General features: G+C 38.6%; 1 long non-coding RNA gene and 1 pseudogene across 2 annotated transcripts in view; one reads left to right on the top strand and one right to left on the bottom strand.

Annotated features, from left to right (window-relative positions):
• The window catches only part of LOC148870260 (uncharacterized), a 34,950-nt pseudogene extending 19,250 nt beyond the window's left edge, over positions 1–15,700 (top strand). The window contains exons 5-6 of the transcript XR_016107993.1: positions 14,219–14,473; positions 15,207–15,700. The product of XR_016107993.1 is annotated as an uncharacterized LOC148870260 (transcript). The remainder of the gene's footprint in view (positions 1–14,218; positions 14,474–15,206) is intronic.
• A 2,199-nt stretch (positions 15,701–17,899) lies between these two features.
• LOC148870261 (uncharacterized) lies at positions 17,900–19,436 on the bottom strand. The gene is made up of 2 exons (XR_016108230.1): positions 18,366–19,436; positions 17,900–18,201 (listed from the first exon to the last, which is right to left on the bottom strand). It is a non-coding gene; the product is annotated as an uncharacterized LOC148870261 (long non-coding RNA).
• Positions 19,437–19,706: the final 270 nt, after the last annotated feature.

Consider the following 19,706-nt stretch of genomic DNA (forward strand, 5'->3'; position numbering starts at 1 on the left):
CAAATTGAAGAATATTGACTTTTTCTTTCCCCGAAGCAATTGCAAAGCCCTCCCAAAGCCCATTCTCAGCAGCCTTCTTGCTAAAGAGAGATAAAATTTCCATGACACAAATGAAGAGTAGGGGAGAGAAAGGGTCACCTTGCCTCAAACCTCTCGAACTTCCAAAAAACCCTGTCGTTTGCCCTTTAATTAAGATGGAGAACTTAAGAGTCTTAACACAAACTTTGATCCAGTTTTTCTAAAGCTGCCCAAAATTCATTTTCTCCAAAACCAGATCCAAGCAGTGCCAGTTAACATGATCATAAGCTTTTTCAATATCTAGTTTACACATAACACCTGAGGTCCCCTCTCTTCTTCTGGACTCCAACAGTTCATTAGCAATGAGAACAGAGTCAACCATTTGTCTACCCGGGACAAAAGCACTTTGGTTACAAGAGATAACACTGCCTAACACACACTTCATTCTTTCAGCCAAAACCTTAGCCAAGATTTTGTAGAAACTGTGCAAGAGACTAATGGGCCTGAAGTTCTTTATATTGACAACCCCCTCAATTTTTAGAATAAGAGTGATGAAAGTTGCATTCAGACTTCTCTGAAAGGAGGCATTAATGTGAAATGCCTGAAACACCTGCATCAGATCACTCCTCACAATATCCCAACATTTTAAATAGAATAGATTAGAGAATCCATCGGGACCCGGTGATTTATCATTTTCTAGCTTCTTTACTGCACCCTTAATTTTCTCTTCTGAGAATGGTCTCTCTAACCAGATTTTCTGCTCTTCATTTAACTTATTAAATTGGAGCTCGGAGGGAAAAGGTCTCTGAACCCACTTCTCATTATAAAGGTTCTTATAGAAAGAAGTAGCTACAGATTCGACTTCAGAACTAGATTCACCACACCTGTCCTCCCACACTAGCTTGCTGATTGAAGAGAACCTAGGACGAGCATTTGCCATTTTGTGAAAGAACTTTGTATTTTTATCCCCCTCTTTAAGCCAAACGGATTTAGCTCTTTGTCTCCACTTCCTCTCTTCCTCAACTGCAATCTTATCATATCTGATTTTTGCAATTGACCTCTTAAGTCTCAGATCTTCAGACAAGGGACCCGCCTCTTCAGCTCTATCAATCTCTACAATGGTGCTCCACAAAGCCTTCTTATCAGTAACCCACTTCATATTCTTCTCCTTACTCCAAATTTTTAGTTTACCCTTGACAGCCTTTAATTTTGATGCCATAGTGAAAGAACTAGAGATCTCCACTTGCAACTCATTCCACACAGAGCTGATTAAGGGGATAAGATTTTCCTCTTCAAACCAAGCATTTTCAAACTTAAACAAGGATTTGACTGTCTCACGGAGACCACAAACAAGCTGAATAGGGCTATGGTCGGACATTGGTCTAGGAAGGGTAAGCTGTCTAAAATCAGGAAAGAATTCATCCCAGTTTGAAGAAACCAAGAACCTGTCCAGCCTAACCAGGGTCGGGACAGATTGGTTATTGGTCCAAGTGAATCTATTACCCTGAATTGGGACGTCCATTAATTCCATACTGTTTATGAAGTCAGCAAACATGTTCATCGAATCAGTTCTTCTACCCCCTGTATTCTTCTCATCCACCGAAATAGTTGCATTAAAATCATCCCCAATTACCCAAGGACAGTTCTGAGGGTCTCTCAAATCTGGTAATTCCGCCCAAAAAGCCACCTGAAAGTTAGCATCAACAGGATCATAAACGTTTGCGACTTGAATAAGTTTTCCATCTTGTAGTTTCAGTCTCAGAGTGATTGAGAAATTACCAATTATGCAAGAAACCAAAGAACAGAAAGTAGGGTCTCAAAGGCTCACAATTCCACCAGCACTCCCCAAGGCAAGCCAAGGCCTTCCATCTGACCCGACCCTCCCCCCAGACACTTCGAATTGTAGCAGCATCAACCCACTCCAGCTTAGTTTCTTGGAGCAAGACAATCTTAGACTTCGATTGCTTCAAAGAATCACATACGATCATCCTCCTCCTTCCCGACCCCAGTCCTCTAACATTCTAGGAAAGAATTTTCACTTCCATAAGAAAAAACTAAAGAAAAGGACCCACACTTCACATCTTCTTAGACCCCCTTGCAGCCCCTTCACTGCTCCCTGCCTTATCATTCAGACCCCAAGTTAATCTCATTATTTCTCTGCTTCTCTTTGTTTTTAATCCCCCTTTTTTTTGCCGCCAATTTTCCCCTCTCCATAAGCACTCTTTGTTCAATTCCTTCCAAGAACCTAATCGTATCAGCTTCCATCCCCTCCATCGAAATTCCCAGGAAAGTCCCCAGCCCAAGAAGTTTCGATGTCACCCAAGAAGATTGATTAGTTTCAGACTTACTGTCCTTGCCTACCTCCGCGGCTGATGAACTCACTTTCCCCTTGTTTCCTAACAAGACTTCTCTGTTGCTTCTCCTCATTTGCTTGGGGCTTACACCACTATTTCCCAACTCTTTGGATTGAACAAGACAATTTCCCACATTCCCACTATGAACCTCATTACCCACCACCGCAATAGGGGTCGCCACCAATGGAGTCTCTTCCACCATCTCTTCCACTGGCACCAGAGGCAGCTCTTGACTTCGTTGCCACCTGTTGTCCATCTCCCACGCACTTTTTTAAGAAGACCGAACTTTTTGAGATGAAGTAGCAGCCTAACTCAGATCACCCATCACTATATTATCAGGGCTAGGAATGTGGGCTAGAGGAGAACAAAACTTGGATTCAACTTCTGTTTGGATGGTAGACCAACCCAGGTCGGTTCCAACCAAACTGGACTATAATCTGTTTGTCTACCAGTGGGCCACCGAGGCTCACTAAAAAACTTTTTACCTTCAAGTTTCTTCGCCAATTGAGTAGAGCGGGTAGACAAGGACTTAAATCTAGCTTGACCTGGATCCGGAACTTGAGTCCAAATCTGAATCTCCTCATCTTCCTTGGAATCCGATCCGGCCCCTTGTTGAGCCTCCCTCCCCTTAAACCTCGAGACCTCTACGTCTGATTCCGCGTGTAGTTCTTTAATGCATTGCTTTATGAGAGTTTTTAAATCCTCCACCCTCGGAAAATCCCCACTTCTTCCCTTCATTAATTCTGGTGTGCAAGATTCAAGGCACTCAGCCTGAGGACGATCCTGGCCGTCCAGCGGAACTGCTTGTGGACGGATCAGATTGATCCCATGACCATCTTCTTCCCCTCCATCGACCTCCAACGAGCTACTCAGTGGCGGTTTGAAACTCAATGACCTTTTATAGAACTCTTGTGGCAGTGAGCTTTCTCCCTCGTCTTCTAGTACCACTGTGTTAGAGATTTCCGAGCTCCTTCCCTGCAATCGGAACTGACTGTTCTCATGAATTTCCTGCGTCCAACTTCAGACCGTCGGCAGTGACTCAGGCCAAATACAGATTTCAAATACCGACTCCCCCACAACAACCTCCACTTTTTCAGGAATCTTCCCAGACCTTTTCACCTTCATTCGAACCCACTCACAGGTTGAAAGCTCCTCAGGGGAGTCATCGGTTTCCACGAAACCACCGCAAGCATCCCCTATGTTCTTGATCACACTCGGGCACCACAGTATTAGAGGAAGACCATACACCCTCATCCAGATGGTTTTTGAACGGTCTGAATCTTCGCTTGATTCTGGATAGAAGCAGGCAGCGCTTGCCCCCCACCAGTCCAGAAAGAGATGATTTCTCTCCATTTGCCATGGGCCCTGCTTAAGGATCCAAGCCGCCGCTGATCTCGACGAGAATATGAATGGGAAGAGGTCATTGGCTAATTTCTTTACTTTCACTCCTCCCACCTCCTCCCAACATCTACTTACCCATTTTTCCACTTCTTGAAAACCCGCCCTCCACTGAAATCTTCCCACCAAGCAATCTCTCAAGAATCTCCTTCCGGCCTCTACGCCTTGGGACTCTGTAAATATCATTTGTCTGTTCTCCACCTTCTTGATTTCAGGCTGCCCAAAATTTGGCCAAATTCCAGTCGTAACCGCCTTACTGTAAGAGAAGTTCGGCCTCCTCCTTGCCTCCTTCTCTACACCCCTGTACCAATTCCTAGCTTCCCATCTCCTTCCACCTCTCTGATCTTTCCGAAGAGATCGACCTCGAAACATCTTCACCCTGAGCACTCAACCTCGAAACATCATCATTTCATATTTCATTAGGGAACACTGAATTAGCAGAATATAATTTTGTAATTAAGCATACAGCTGGTGCTGAGAACCAATTTCACCACACTTTTAAACATTACAGAAACTAATATTGCATATTAATAGAAGATTGGTTGTGTTGTTTGGTTCAGTACTGCCTATTGGTAATGCCACCACAACTAAAGGATTTGATCAGACATTCCAATGGTTAATATTTGAATCATTTCTATTTAGCAAATAGAATAAATAGAATAGTGTGATACAGTTGTTAAACAATTAAAGTAATGTTAGAGGATTTAGTTACTGGGTATTTAGCTCCATCATTCTCATTTATGCGCATATGCAGTGCAGCAAATGTTAACCACTACATGAATTGCTTCTGTGAGATAAATAATGATTCTCCGAATTATATTATAGATACTGTGTTGGACAAACATATTTTGCTTGTTGACACAACTAATGACAAGGAAAAGGTATATTGCACTTATTACAACATTTTAGTACATTTCTATTTCTATTGATCTAGATGTGATCTTCTCTACACCATTCTTTTTTCTTCTTATTGTGATGGTTGTATTTTTCTTAATGCAAGTATGTAGAAACAACAGAATGTCAAACCTATCAACTGGGTGGTGCCTAGGCAACAACATTTTTTTTTATAACAGAACTGATTGTATTCAATTTAAAAAAAAAATTCCATACCACCCAAAAGGTTGGATGGTAGGCAAGAGATATAAGGCCATACTTGACTATATCAATATTTTAAATAAGAATACTTTACGCATTCAATCCCAATCCAGGCATTCCTCATTCATGATTCTCCCTTGTTTCCCCTGCTTTGGATTAGCCTAGGCAACAACTAATTGAAAATATGCATGCACAAAATACACAAATACATGCAGATAAAAGTTATAAGCTAAAAATGCAATACACATGCAAATGAGGATTATAAACTCAAATATTGTCTCTACTCCTTATCTTGTGTTATGGGAAAATAAATAGGGATTTTCTATCTTTGCTTTACCTTCCTGGGGGATGGTGTTGAGGGAAGCATATTGACTGTCACTGAGATGAAATGGGGATCTGGGACCTACTTCTTATGTGTGTTTTAAGTATATCTTATGTTTACTATGTAAAGCAGTTGATCTTCTAGATTGACCACTGCTTTTAACATATTGGATGGTTACACATAGGCAACTGCCTTGCTGATAGTGCTTGCTTAGAATTCATGTCAATCAATTGGAGACCTGAGGACTAGGTCTAAGCAATGGCTAGTCAGTGTATGAGGTGTACACAGTCCAGATGAAGGGCAAGGCATAGTACAACTATCATCTAATTTTATTATTGGAACTAATAATTTCTTATACAATTAGTGTAGAGATGTAGACAGGGATACTTAATTGTTTTATATGTTTTTTATATGCAGATGTATGCTCCTCATCTTTATTTGTAATTGTTTCAGGCTGTTATTCTTGTTTTTTTCCTCTGTCACAGTCGACAGGGGTATTTTTGTCATTGTATCATCTTTTGTTGTCATATAAAAGCCAATGAGGGGGGCGGCAGAACCAATTTTATTCTGCTCTCTCTTTCTCTTCTTTCTTCTCTTCTTCTCCCTCTCTATCATTTTTCTTTTCTTTTCTTTTCTTTTCTTAAATAGATTTTGTACTAAACCTAGGACTGCTGCAGCTCTTTCAATTTGGTACCAGAGCAGGTTTAGGTCTCATGTATGCTTAGCCCAGCCGGCTGCATGAGACTCTATTAGGGCTGGAGTTACAGACCTTTTTTGCCTGATTCTTGGAGATCAGTGGAGTTCGGTGCACTGTTATGGTACCCTTTCTGATTTCTTCTTTTTGCCCTGTGACCATGAAGAATCAGAGATACTTGTCCAATTGAGGTTTAGGGGTTAAACCTCAGGTTGAAGGTTGTGCTCAGTATTTTCTGAGTAGTTTTTGTTTTGTCTAGAGATCGACTGCAAGTGGAAGACATTCGGAAGTCTCTAGAAGTTGCAGGACTCTCTTGTGTTCTCCTTTGATTTCTAGGGTTTTTTCCCTTGTTGGAAAAACCAGTTTTGAGTTGCAGCTGATTGGTTACAGCTTGACTGCTGACTATTTTTAGAGAAATCCTTCCTTTTTTTTTCAGAAAAGAATCAGGAAGTGTGATATCTTGTTCACTTCAGCATGGAGAATGTTGGAAACGAGTTTAAATCAATCGGAAGGACTTGTAGGTGCTAGTGGTGTGACAGACAGCAAGCCTTTCCAAATTATAACCATTAAGTTTGATGGAGCAAACTATCTTGAGTGGGCTCAATCTACAATGATGGCCATTGGGGTAAGGGGCAAGTTGGGGTATGTAAATGGTGACACTAAGATGCCAACCAATGAAGACCCTTCCTATGCCAAGTGGGTTCAAGAAAATTTCCTAGTTATGACTTGGCTTTGCAACTCAATGAAGGCTCATATCAGTAGAAACTATCTTTGGGCAAAGACTGTGAAAGACATCTCAGATAATATGAAGGAAACTTACTCTCAGCCCCTTGATGTAGCAAGGGCCTATGAGCTGAAAACTGAAGTGGCATATCTAAAACAGGGGGAGAAATTTGTGTCGATTTATTTCTCAACTTTGAAGTCTCTATGGCACGAAATTGATCACCTGGAGAAAATCGAATGGGAAAGTCAAAAGGGTGCAACAACGTATAACAAATTAGTGGAAAGAAATAGAGTTTTTGAAATCCTTGCAGGGCTGAATTTTGAATATGATATTGTGAGACAACAACTTCTCACTAGGGAAAGTGTTTCCGTGTCTCGAGCATATTCTTTGGTACATAGTGAGGAGAGTAGAAGGAAAGTTATGCTACAAAATTTCCAAATTGAATCAGCCTTAGCAGCTATGAAGTTGAAGCATTATGGTGATAAGGAGAGAGAGGTAAGGAAGGAAGAAAAAAAAGGAGGTGATTTGTGACTTTTGCAAGAAACCTAGACATGCTAAAGAGACTTGTTGGAAGCTTCATCCTCAGTTGACACCTTCAAGAATTAAGAACAAGAAGGGGAATGCAAATGTTGCCATTGCTACAAATGTTTCTCCCTTAACTGGAGCTAGATCTGCTTCCTTGGATGCATTACTAGACCATCTCAGTCTACCTCTGGTCTTTCTACCTCCACTTCAACCTTTGCTTACTCAGGTACAAGAGATACTACCTATCATGCCTCAACTCTAGGTAACACTGATCTTGTTTGGATAGTAGATTCGGGTGCCTTTGACCATATGACCAGTTTAGCCTCATTGTTTTCTTCTTATCATTTGTCCTCTGGTAGAGACAAGGTCTCTATTGTTGATGGCTCTCTTGTTCCCATCTCTGGCAAGGGAGACATTAGAGTGTCTGATGCCCTTACCTTATCATCAACTTTACATGTGCCCAAGCTTAGTATTAACCTATTTTCTATTAGTAGCATTACTAAGAGTCAGAATTGTTCAGTGGCCTTTTTTTCCTGATCATTGTGTTTTCCAGGATCTGGTGATAAAGAAGGTAGTTGGGACTGGCCATGAGGCGAATAGGATCTACTTGCTTGAGCATCCACTTGGAAGAAATAAAGAAGTTGTAAAGTCTTTTGTCTCTCAGCCTATGAATCGGATTTGTCTTTTGGGTCTTTAAGGAGTCTTTTTCCTACTTTGTTTGAATCAGTCCATGTGTTCAGTCTAAGGTGTGAAAATTGTGAGTTGGCAAAACATTGTAGATCAATCTATACATTGAGTAATAAAAGAAGCATTGTTCCTTTTGAAATTGTGCATAATAATGTTTAGGTACCATATCATATCACTGCTATGGGGGGATACAAGTATTTCTTGTTATTTGTTGATGATGATTCTCATTTTTCTTGGGTTTATCTTATGTATTCTCATGATGAGGTCCCTATTTTGACCCGTGCCTTTCACCAAATGGTTCTCACTCAATTTGGGGTTATAATCAAAGATTTCAGATCTGAAAATGCCAAGGAATACTTCGCTAAATCCTTGAACTCGTACTTCCTTAAATATGGGGTTATTCACCAAAGCACCTGTCTTCATACCCCTCACCAAAATGGGGTAGCTAAGAGAAAGAACAGGCACATCCTTGAGGTTGCAAGAAGCATTGTGTTAAATTCAAATATCCCTATATGTTTTTGGGGGGATGCAATTCATATGGCTATGTATCTCCTTAACGGAGTTCCTTCTTGTGTCCTTGGTATGAAAGCTCCTTTCACTTTATTGTATCCTGAGAAAGACTTGTTTGCCATCCCTCTTAAAGCCCTTGGATGCACATGTTTTGTTGAGATTTTGGGGCCTAATCGTTCTAAATTTGATCCTAAAGCTTCCAAATGTATATTTCTTTGTTATCACAACATCAAAAGGGATATTGTTGTCATGACCCGATTTTTTGCTTTTGGTTTGTGTTCATGAAGTTCCCCTTCCTATCCCTATTCTTGAAAAGGAATTGTATCAGGGAGGATCATTGTCAGAAATGTAAGGAGTTGAGGGTTTTCCAGAGGCAAGTTGATTTGGTGCTCTTGATCAGCCTAGGCCTGTTCCAATTTCCTCCTACTGATGATCTTGATCTTCCCATTGTACCACATCCACTACTCATTGCATATCTCAGTTTCTCTCATATACCTTTCACCATCCTATTTATATATAAGAAATGGGAACTTTCACTAAAGATATTAAAAGGAGAGTATAGTTATCACCACCCAAAGGATGGGCAAAACATTAGAATAAAAGTCTTATATACAAGCCCAAAACAAAGTCTCCCTAATAACTCCTTGCTTAGCTAATGTGCCAGTCATTCCATTTGCTAACCTTCTTACCCAATTAAATTGCACCCCAAGTTCCCTTGCTAAGCTAATAATCTCTCTTAGAGGTTGTCAAAGTGACCATACTCCCATGTTTCTAGATTGCATCCACCTTATTACCAGCTTGAAGTCTCCTTCCACTTCTGCCCTCAAAGAATTTCTCACCCCATTCAGGCCAAGTAAAGGGCCAAAACTCTTCCTTCCTCATTTCTGAAGACATCCCAACTCCCGATGGGCCTGGGTTACCTGATGAGCTTCCATCAAAGTTTAATTTCACCTTGAATTGAGACGATGGTAACCAAACCTCTTGAATTACAAGGGAGAAGGGAGAGGAGACAGCTATAGAGCTCCAATTTCTATTTAAGTCAGCTGAGGAGAAGTCCTTGAAAAGTTGTTGTACTGTCAACCAATGAAGAATCTTGATGGTAATGGCCTCAACAAGTGCTTCTTTGGATTTCTCTTGTCCTTGGAAAATCTTATTATTTCTCTCATTCCAAATTGACCAAAGGACGTCTGCTCTTGTTATTCTCCACATTACCCTGCCTCTTTTCTTTGGTCGCTAGTGGAGAAAGGCACCAATCTGGCCTTTTCTTTGAAGTACATCCATAGTGTTGATCTTTTGGAGAGCCACTTCCCAGCAAAAAGCCCTAACCTTTGGTGGAATAGGAGCACACCACACTACTTTAGTAGGAAAGGAGAAAGGCACAATAGATGGCTGAATTAGGGCATTGAAAAAAGAGGAGCAAGAGAAGGCCCCTAAGAGGATTCTGTCCAAATACTACTGTCTGGGCAAGAATGGTCTAGGAAAACTGAGTTCAACACAGAGAACAATTCATTTGCACAAGCCAATTCTGAATCCCTCAATCCTCTTCTCAAGCCCAAGTCCTAGGTCCCTTAGATACATAGAAAGAGGAACTGACTTTGATTTTATTTAGGGAAAGAGAATACATTATCGGGAATTTGTCCTTAAGGGGGGTGTTCCCAAGCCAAAGATCCTCCCAAAAAATAATTTTCTTACTTGAGCACAGATCAAATATGATGAAAGGGCGAAAGGAAGGCAAGATTCCAGCAATGGCCTTCCAAGGGAGAAGTGAGTAGCCCTAGGGTCAACACCAAAATCCCATCCATTAGCTGCCATCTCGTGAATACTTTCCACCACCAAGTGCCACAAATTGTCCTACTCTAGGGGAAACCTCCACAACTACTTTCCTAATAAAGCTATATTTCTTAATATAATATTGCCAACGCCTAAACCCCTGAAGTCCTTTTTCCGAGAAACTACTTCCACTTCACTAGATGGCCCTTTTTTGAGTCTCCTAGTTCCCACAAAATCTCTCATTATCTTTTCTATCTTGTTGGAAACTTTGACAAGCAACTTGAAGGTAGAAAAAAAAACACTAGAAGGTTGGTCAAAGTGGACTTGATCAGAGTGATTCTACCTCCTAATGAAATATAATTTCTCTTCCACCCTGCTAGCTTCTTAGTGAACCTTCCTAAAACTGGGTACCAAAAGCTTTCAGTTCTAGGTTTTCCCCCCACGGGCAAACCTAAATACAACATGGGCCAATCACTAACCTCACAGCCCAAAGACCTAGCCACCAATTGCACCTCGTCTTCCTGTAAATTTACTCCTGCTACACAACTCTTATTCCAATTGACTTTCAGATTTGAGTCTCTCTCAAAGTGTCTCACTAATGATTTCAAATTATCTATCTCCTCTATTTCCCCTTCACAAAAAAAAAAAAAAATGATGTTGTCTACAAACTGTAAGTGAGTAACTACCACTTGTTGCCTCCTAGCTCTCCAACCTTTGATTAGGTTCTTGAATCAGCCTTGAAGATTATGACACTTAAGACATCCACTACTAAAGTGAAGAGGAAAGGTGACAAAGGGTCTCCTTGTCTAAGGCCTTTCTTAGCAGGGAAGAAGTCCCTAGCTACTCCATTTACTAGGACTGAAAAATGACAAGAGGTGATACAACCCTTTATCCAATTACACTGCTTCTCTCCCAAACCCCTATTCCTTAACACTTCAAGTAGAAACTCCCAATCCACCAAATTGTAAGCCTTTTCTAGGTCAAGTTTACAGATGGGACCCCTTTCTCCTTTTCTTTTTTTGTAATCCACACATTCATTGGCTACTAAGACCTGATCAATAATTTGTCTCCCTTGCACAAAAGCCCCTTGATTTAGCAAGATTAAGGAGGGAAGGACTTTTTTAATCCTTAGGGCAAGAACTTTAGATATGATCTTGTATAAACTCCCAATCAAACTAATTGGTCTAAAGTCCTTAGGTTGAATTGTCGGAACCCTCTTTGGGACCAAGGCTATAAAAGTAGCATTTGCACCCGCATTTATTTTCCCTCTTTCAAAGAACTCCAAGAAGACATCCACCAAGTCATCACCTAAAATACCCCAACAATCTTGATAATAAGGCATAGTGAAACCATCTTGGCCCAGGGCTTTTGATCTTTCCATAGAGAAAATTGCCTCTTTTATTTCCTGAACCTCAAAAGGCCCCTCCAAGGTTTCCAACAAATCCCTTTTTCTAGCAATCCACTCAAATTCGCCTAGAGTCTCTCTCACTCTACTGGGACTATCATAAATGGATTTAAAATGCTCCACAAAGGCTTTTCCAATATCTTACTCTCTTGTTAACACTACATCATTCCATTTTTGTCTCCAGCTTGTCTCCATTTCTGCTATATCCATTCTTAAAACTGTGCAGGAAGCTCTCTTTGTGCTTGAGTGGAAGGATGCAATGGAGGAACAGAATGCATTTACTAAAAATGAGACATGGGAGTCGGTTGGTCAACCTGAAGGAAAGAAACCAGTTGGATGCAGATGGGTGTTTACTGTGAAACATAATACAGATGGATCAGTTGAAAGATATAAATCCCGTTTTGTTGCAAAGGGCTACACACAGACCTATGGCATTGATTTCTTTGAGACTTTTGCCCCAGTTGCTAAGATGAACACTGTCCATGTTTTGTTGTCACTAACTGCAAATGGCCTATGTTCCAAATGGATGTCAAGAATACTTTCCTCAATGGTGATTTGTAGGAAGAGGTGTATATGAAGTTATCTCTTGGCTTTTATGATATGGATGCAGACTCAAGAAAGCATTGTATGATTTAAGCAATCCCTAAGGGCTTAGTTTGATAGGTTTATACTTGCTCTAGAGAAATTTGGGTATATGCAAGCCATTCAAACCATACACTTTCATCAAGAGCAATGGTTCCTCCTTGACACTCCTTGTTGTATATGTGGATGATATTGTGGTAATAGGTAATGATGTTGATGAAATTAATTCCCTCAAACAATTACTTCACAGGGAGTTTGAGGTGAAAGATTTGGGTCATCTCAGATATTTTCTGGGAATTGAGGTGGCTAGATCTAAACATGGTATTTTCATTTCTCAAAGGAAATATGTCCTTGACCTTTTGGAGGAAACAAGAAAATTAGGGATTAAACCTGTAGATACTCCCATTGAATTGAATCATAAGATAAGTGCAAAAGAAGGTCAACCTCTTGATGACAAACCATGTATCAACAACTGGTTGGGAAACTTCTTTATCTTTGTCTGACTCGACTTAACATTTCTTACGATGTTAGTGTTGTTAGTTAGTACATGCATTCTCCAAGGACCATTCATTTGTTGGTTTTTGAGAGGATCTTAGCATATCTCAAGAGGTGTCCAGGTCATGAAATACTCTTCAAGAATAATGGTCATATGAAGATTGAGATGTACACTGATGTGGATTGGGCTGGATGTGTAGATGACAGGAGGTCTACCTTTGGGGTATTGTGCCTTTGTTGGAAGAAATCTGGTTTCATGGTGGAGTAAGAAACAAAATGTAGTAGCTCGTTCAAGTGCTGAAGTGGAATACAGATCCATGGATCATGGAGTGGCAGAAGTACTATGGCTGAGATCTTTACTTAAAGAACTTGGAGTTGAGCATGAGAAGCCCTTAATACTGTATAGTGACAATCAAGCGGCTATTAATATTGCACATAACCCAATACAGCATGACAAGACGAAACACATTGAGGTGGATAAACACTTTATTAGGGAGAGAGTTGCATATCAAGAAGTGTGCATGTCATATTATTGCCTCTGATATGCAGCTTTCTGATCTCTTCATCAAGGCAGTCACTAAAGTCAGGATGGAGAGATTTATGCAAGCTGGGAATGCTCAACATCTATTCCCAACTTGAGGGGGAGTGTAGAGATGTAGATAGGGATACTTAATTGTTTTATATGTTTTTTTATATGCATATGTATGCTCCCTATCTTTATTTGTAATTGTTTCAGGCTGTTCTTGTTTTTTCTTCCTATGCCACAGTCGACACAGGTATTTTTGTCATTGTATCATCTTTTGTTAAGTCATATAAAATCCAATGAGGGGGGTGGCAGAACCAATTTCATTCTCCTCTCTCTTTCTCTTCTTCTTTCTTCTCTTCTCTTCTTCTTCTTCTTCTTCTTCTTCTTCTTCTTCTTCTCTGTCATTCTTCTTTCTTCTTTTCTTTTCTTGAACAGATTTCGTACTAAACCTAGGACTGCTGCAGCTCTTTCAAGTATTAGTGTTGAGCTTGTCTTAAACATTAAGGCATCTCCTTTATCAAGGCTGGTCCCAAACCTTGATAAGGAGGATTGTGTCAGGTTGGAAGCCAGCATTCAAACTTTTTCCAAGCTCTTACAACCTGAATTATCATGATGTCCTCATGCTAGGTCATATTATTGGAACTGAGCAAGTTGAATCAACAGGGTTCATGTAGCTGACATAATATGGTTGAGACAAACTTATTTGAGCAAATAGTGAATGAGGAAAAAGCTGGATATTTTTTGAGACAACATGAAACAATTAGAAAGTGTAACCATAGTACATATCTTAAAAATGTTTTTTGCTTTCTTTAAGTTCATAAAAGATACGATCTTATAGACATATGGACACTTGTTTGCATTCAATTAGAGTATGCAGTAGACAAGGGGTAATAGTTCAGCTGCTTTGAATTGACAATTGTTCAGCAATCCAGCTGGGTGTATCCATTCCTCTAATGGGTTTAAAATTCTGATGGTTCATGACAATGGATTTCTGTAGAAAAAATACATGTAAGTTTATAGGAAATAATCTATCCTTGATATTCATTAAAAAAAGCTATCCTTGATAAGAAACTATTAATATATAATGATTCTCACAATAGTGTTATTATTCAGGATAGAATTCTGATAGAGGACCCAAAGTTTGAAGCATTTTGGCAGAGGAATGTGGAGGAATCCATCCGCCAAGGAAATCCAAAACCATTTGTGGAGGAAGCAATACTACAGGTGTCAAATTGGGGTTTTAACCTTGCAGACCTTAAGGTGCAGAAGAAGCGCCTAGGAGAAGGCATCCTTCCTTGGCTCAAATCCATGTACAGTCAAGCTGATTGGGAGTTGACAGGCTTTCTTGGCCCAATACACATTTGGCAGGTCTGCACATCTTTCCAATTTATTCTCTTTCACCTAAAGTTACTAGTGTCCTATATGTGTTGTAAGATAATTTATCTTACTAGAAATTTTGGGTTGGGGACTTGACTTTTTTCTCTCTTTAATTTTTCTTAAGGCTAGTTCTGAAAGAGCACAAATACAGATGTGTACAGTGCAAAAACATACAAAATACAAGGTTTTGCACTCTACATGTTTGTGTGTGCACTCTTCCCAAACTGAGCCTTGGAAGGAGTACAAATACAAATACGTAGAGTGCAAAATCTTGTATTTTGTATGTATTTGTACTGTACATATTTGTACTTGTACTCCTTCCAAACTGAGCCTAAGGCAAAAGTTAGAAGATAAACGATAGCATCATGGACTTAGCCATCACTAGTTCTTAAATCACAACTCACAAGGATGTAACACCCCATGACTCCCTGTATTTGCACAATAACCTTTGCTTATGTTTCCTCTGTGATCTAGTATCTCCATGATGGACAAGACATGTGATGTCAGCATTGCTCAATTTTATGTAAGGCTGTGGGAATGGGTAGGTAGGTAGTAGTCATCAAATCGGGTTAGGTGTTGGCATTTGGAGATTTCATGAATGGTCGGTCATGCATAAATGCTGCCTCCTCATTGTCATCCTACTTAATAAACAACCGATTACTGTTGCTTTGATTATATATTTTTTTGAGGGTATTTTTGTAAATAATGTTTCGATGTTAATCAGGGGATGGATGATCAGGTTGTGCCACCAGCAGTGACTGACTTTGTGCACCGGGTTCTACCAGAGGCTATAGTGCATAAGCTTGTCGATGAGGGCCATTTCTCGTATTTCTGTTTCTGTGATGAATGCCATAGATTTTCTTGACTCTTTTTGGAACACCGCAAGGCCCTCTCAACAGGACAATTGAGCCTAATCAAATTATTTTTGGGGAGATGGATGGTCCAGTTGAGGTTCCCATTACTGATTCTACCACGTATTGAAATGTAACTTCTGCTTTAGTTTCATCAAAATTTCCGGTATGGATTCGGTTCAGTTTGAGAAAATAACTCCTGTAAATACTACACTTCTGCTTCATTTAATTGTGATGCGAAATTGCCTACAAGTTTGTAGTCAAATTCCCATTTCTTTCTGCAACGCAACAGGAAGGAGATGAATGCAGAATGCATGGAGAGTTTTGGATGAGATGTTGAATAAAGTGAAAACGGGAACAATTTTAATTGTGTTTCGTCTCCCTTTCAAGGAAATGGTTTGCAGCGCTTCCTATGTTGTAAATTTTGAATTCAACAATGGATTTGTGCCCTGTAAAGCTTTTAATGTACCAAAAATGGATTTCAGTCACCACTCAAAGTGAATTTTGTGGCCATTGCAGGCTTTGCAGAATATCTCAACTCTTCGTCACCAGATTATGAGGTTCTTTGACTTCTTGTAGACCACATCATCTCTCAGCCTTATCCTAACTATATGGGGTTGGCTACATGAATCCTTTTAGCCAACTAACATGATGTTCTTGTAGATCACACGAAATAAAATAGTTTTGTATGTGCTAATGTTTAAATGCACGAGCACAACTTCATCTTCTAGAAATAGAACTTTTTTTCGGTATCAAATTAAACTAGAACCCGTGATGCACAGGTTTTATTAAATAAAAGCTAAACAATAGGAACATATAAGAGTATAAGGTTATTTTACATCTTAATTTTTAAATAATTAATAATTTTTTATATTTTATATACTACTTGTAAAATATAAAAAGTTCCCATGAAGTTTCTGACAATCATAAAAACCTCCCCTGTAGTTACATTTTAACAAATATCTCTCCTGAATTTTTGAAGAACTTGACAAAAACCTCCTTTCTGTCACCTTCCCATATGGAAAAAGTTAGATTGTGTACCAATTTCTTCCAAATACCCATTCTACCCTTTTATAAATTATTTTACATATAAAATTACCGAATAACCTTGTTTTGATTTGACAAAAAATTAGAAGATGAATGTTAAAAGGATGTTTTTGTCAAGTAAAAATAGGGTTATTTCAGTAATTTTGTATGTAAAATAATTTATAAAAGGGTAGAATGGGTATTTAGAATAAATTGGTGCATCAGTCTAACGTTTTCCGTCTAAGAAAGTGTTGGAAGGGAGGCTTTTATCAATTTTCTCAAAAGTTAAGGGGAGGTATTTGTTAAAATTAAACTATAGGGTAAGTTTTTATGATTGTCAAAAACTTCAGGAAAGGTTTTTGTATTTTACCTACCCCTACTTATAATAATCTTTTTACAATAAAAAAATAATAATTAATTTTAGTTAGGGTTCACCAAACCGATGAAACCGACCAACCCAACCCAACTCGACCCAAGTTGGTTGATTTTCTAATATTTTTTATTAGCTTTTGCTCAGCAATTTCCCAACCCAATCAGGTTGGGACTGATTTAGTTTGATCATTTCTAAGTTGGCCCAAACCAGTACAACCTGAGTTGGCTAGTTTTTACTAATGGTCAGTTGGTATCGGGTAACTAATTCCTTAACTTGACCAATTCAATTTTTTTGGCCAAACAACTTGCAACCGAACCAAACTGACCCGTGAACACTCTTAATTCCATCTAAATTAATAGTCTAATTTCTAATAAATAACAATAGTTTAATCTTCACTAATTATTGAAAATTTATAGTGAAAATACACAATTATTGAAAATAAATTTATAATAAAAATATAATAATTACAAAAATAAATATATACTAAAAATATATAAAATTAGTCAATAAATAGTGTAATCTCAAATAAAAGTTTAATCTCTAATAAATATTAATCACTACATAATTACTAAAAATAAATTTATAACAAAAATACAATATGCACAATAAATTAAATTTAAAAGTTAAATAATAGTAGTTTAATCTCCAATAATTATTGAATTTTTTTTGTTAAATAACAAAACAAAAATAGATTTATAAATAATTATTAAAAATATATTTATCACAAAAATACAATAAATATTAATTTTAGTATATATAAATATATAATAACTATAGGTTAAGAATATAAAATTATTATTACTAAATATTATTGATACAAGTGAAATTAGTTATTTATAATATTATTTAGTTATTTAAATAATATCATTGTTTAAATTTGTAAAGTAATAATCATTTATTGAATTTATAATCCGGTATAATAGTTAAAACCGGTCTAAACCGGTTTGAATTATAAGATTAAAGGATTGGATCTATATCAGTATCCCGATCCGACCCGTTATATTGTCTTCTTAACCCGGATATGTGAATAGTGTCGCTCGACACTGTGGACGACAACAGACGCTGGGGTGACTTCTTTGGCGACTATTTCAATCCCGTTCAACCCAGAAACAATCGGAAAAGTCATCAAAGAAATCACTGCCAATATAATTCATAAAAAATGCGAAAAAAATGGAGAAAGATTTGGATTTGAGTCGGAGAATAAAAAAGAGTTTTGTAAAAACACTACCTATGTGTGAAATTGAAAAACAGACGTCGAAAAAACAGTACTGGTGAGCGAGAATCTGACCACTCCCAAATTCGATGGAGAGGATGATCACTCCAAAAACAAAATCTGAACGCTCCACCCCTGATTCAACCAAAAAACTGTGAAGAAAAAAAACGTAAGTTCCGCCACTGCTTCGCCCAAAATGATGAGCAACGAGAATAAAGTAATGGTGAGCAACATCCAAACCAGTGATCAAAAACACCTGGTACGAAAAAAATGCAAGACTGGTCAAAACAAAAGCAACATTGATGAAAAAAAAAAAAAAAACAGAGGTTGAAAAAACAAAAAACAAAGGACGTCACGTCACTACCCAGGACGTCACTGAGGATGGTGAAGTGGTGTCCCTGTATTCAAACAAAAGCGTACCTGTAGTTAACACTGCTTAGGCAAAGAACACAGTATTCTTGAAACAGGATCGTCTTCGAACGGTGCTGTAACTGTGTCTTGAAAAGGGGCGTTGGGCTCTTGAACGGTGAGAGGGTTTAGAGTTTACGTAGAGAGAGGAGAGAAGAGGGAGGAGAAATTGAATGTATAGGTTGGGAAAAACTTCGTTTGTATAGAAGACCGAAGATTTGTGACTGGATTAATTAGACGAAGGGTAGAAAATTAATAGGCATGTTGGCCCTCTTTTCCTATTCTATGACGTCTCCTCTCACGGTTAGGAAATGTGAAGTGGGTGGGTAAGGCATAATGAGGTGTACAAACGAGAGAGGGAGAAGGAAGTGATGAGTGGCTTCAATATGGAGATAAGAAAAGGCTAAAATGAAGAGGGTCTGTGGAGAAAGCTCAGGTCATATGATTAACCATTGATGACTACTTTTTTATTGTGTTTGAGTGCAGAGGTTTATTGCTTAAAGCAGAACTACTATCGTTATTTTTATTTGTGATTAACCATTGATGACTGCTTTTTAGATGATAAACAACGTAGGTTCAAGTTCTAGGCTTCTAAGTAATTAGAAAGAAGGGCGGGCTCAATTTGTATTTCATTGGGCAAATTTCTTAAACTACTAGTTAATTGATTAATTATACCCTTGCCATTTAATTTTGTTTTGCGCCGATCGCTGCTCTGTCAACATCTTCATCTCCGTTTTTCGTCTCCATTTCCGTCTCTATTTTTCATCTTAGAATAGAATCCCTTCTTTCCCAAGCTCCTCAATTGTCGCCTCTGCATTTGTGGAATACAGAAAAGATCTTCAAGAAAAAGAACATTAGGAGGCCATGGGTGTTGCAGTTCCAGTAACATCGTCCCAGCTCCTCTTCTCAACCTCTCCTCCTATCTCTCGAGCTCTAACAAGCTGGTTGATGGGTTGATGAACTTGGCGATACTCTTCTTACTGGGATCTCTTCTCGGAGTTCGTTTTGGTCTTTCAGAGATCCTGCTCCAACGGGATAAACAAAGAACCCACGATGAGTGCAGGGTCTCTCTCCTGATCTCCCGATCTCTCGAGCTTGCAGGTTGCAAACTCTATTGTTTGATTGATCTCTGTTTGGCTAATTAAGTAACTATGTTCGGTATCATTTGCTTGATATCAGAAAAAACAGATACGTAATATGTGGTCACCGATTCTCTATTCTCTTAAATTAATATCCAAAATATAACACCCCTAATGAAGCGAAGGAAGATTGAAATAGAAAAAAAAAAAAAACAAGCAGAATTGGTCACCGTATATACTAAGCATGTGTTTGGTTTGGTTTACATTTTTCCAC

This window comes from Nelumbo lutea, chromosome 2 (assembly GCF_056320005.1).
Source record: "Nelumbo lutea isolate HS-2025 chromosome 2, American lotus-T2T, whole genome shotgun sequence".
Taxonomy (NCBI): Eukaryota; Viridiplantae; Streptophyta; class Magnoliopsida; order Proteales; family Nelumbonaceae; genus Nelumbo; species Nelumbo lutea.